This window comes from Lipotes vexillifer, unplaced genomic scaffold, assembly GCF_000442215.2.
Source record: "Lipotes vexillifer unplaced genomic scaffold, Lipotes_vexillifer_v1.1 scaffold1235, whole genome shotgun sequence".
NCBI classification, from domain to species: Eukaryota; Metazoa; Chordata; class Mammalia; order Artiodactyla; family Lipotidae; genus Lipotes; species Lipotes vexillifer.
The window spans coordinates 1,580,478-1,582,210 of NW_006775530.1; positions in this window are offsets into that span (position 1 = coordinate 1,580,478).

Consider the following 1,733-nt stretch of genomic DNA (forward strand, 5'->3'; position numbering starts at 1 on the left):
CCCACCACCACCCCAGCCTCCCACTTTTCTTCCTAAGGAAAGCTCTAAAATAGAGTTTCAAAGGTTTCAACTCTCTTAACCAGTAGGCCCCCGAGATTCTGCCTTTTTGTGGGCACATGGCATTGACCTTATCTGCAGATCATCTCCGTGGATTATGTTTTCACTAGACATGCCCCTGGGGAAAAATATTGTCCAAAAAAAGGTCCTGTTCTAGACCCACCCAGAATGACATAATATTAAGTGTTTTCCATCTTCAACAGTGATACTCTTTTGAGAACTCACAGCCAGTTTGAATTTAGCTAAGTCCAATGTTTTCTTTCTCTTTTTGGTTCATAATTTCCCAGGGGCCTGCTACCTTCGTGCTTAGCTGAAAATGCAGCATTCTCCAGCAGAGAATGCTCTCTGGTATATTTAAAGCAATTAGGTCCCGGGACTTCCCTGGTGGTGCAGTGGTTCAGAATCCGCCTGCCAATGCAGGGGACACGGGTTCGAGCCCTGGTCCGGGAAGATCCCACATGCCGCAGAGCAGCTAAGCCCGTGCGCCACAGCTACTGAGCCTGAGCTCTAGAGCCTGCGAGCCAGAATTACTGAGCCCATGTGCCCCAACTACTGTAGCCCACGTGCCTAGAGCCCGTGCTCCGCAACAAGAGAAGCCACCACAATGAGAAGCCCGCGCATAGCAACGAAGAGTAGCCGCCGCTCGCCGCAACTAGAGAAAGCCGCGTGCAGCAACGAAGACCCAACGCAGCCAAAAATAAATAAACTAATTTAAAAAAAGAAAAAAAGCAATTAGGGCCCTGAATGAGAAGTTCAGTTATAGACAAAGATAAAAGATCAAATTTTAATTAGCTATGGAAATATTATTTTATTAAAGATAGAGTAATTATAAATTATTATAAAGTTATTTTATAAATTGAAAAGAAAAACAAAACCTTTCATTTTATGGGCTCTGTCTATATTTTGCCTTTACCTCATCATTTCACTTAATTCTCTCAAACACTGAGTTGAACGCTCTTATTCCTGTGTAAGGTATTTGCAATTGTGCTACAAATAGGTGACCAACTAGGGCTGAGGGGTTTCTTGGGATGTGGGACTGGCAGCTAAAAGTGGGCAAGTCCCAGGCAAACTGGGACAAATTGGTCACCCTAGAAACTACCCATCTATTTAGTAGCCTAAAACAGAATGATCATTTCTCACAGTTCTGTGGGCTGAATGGGTGGTGGTTCTGCTGTTTTCACCGGAACTCTCCATATGGCTGCTTGGCTGAGGCTGGATGGGATAAGATGTCTGGGGCCTCACCAGAGATGGCTGGCCCTCTTCCTCCATGGAATCTTTCATCACAGCACGGGGGCCTCAGGGTTCCACAGGGTAAGTGTGGAAGCTGCAGGGCCTCTTGAAACCATGCTCAAAAGTTAAGTATTGCCGCTTCGACCACATAGAGTGATGCAGACTCAGCGCCAGCCCAATTCAAGACATGAGAAAATAGACTTCAACTTTCAAAAAATCTTATTGAAAGATTCATTATTGATGAATTGGGAGATTGGGACTGACGTATATACACTAATATGTATAAAATGAATAAGTAATAAGAATTTGCTGTATAAAAAAATAAATAAAATTCAAAAATTCAAAAAAAAGGTAGAATATATACATTATGTGTAAGGAGTGAAAAAATATCACTAGAGATCTACATCATTAGAAGGATTAAGAGAATATAATAAACAACTTTGCTA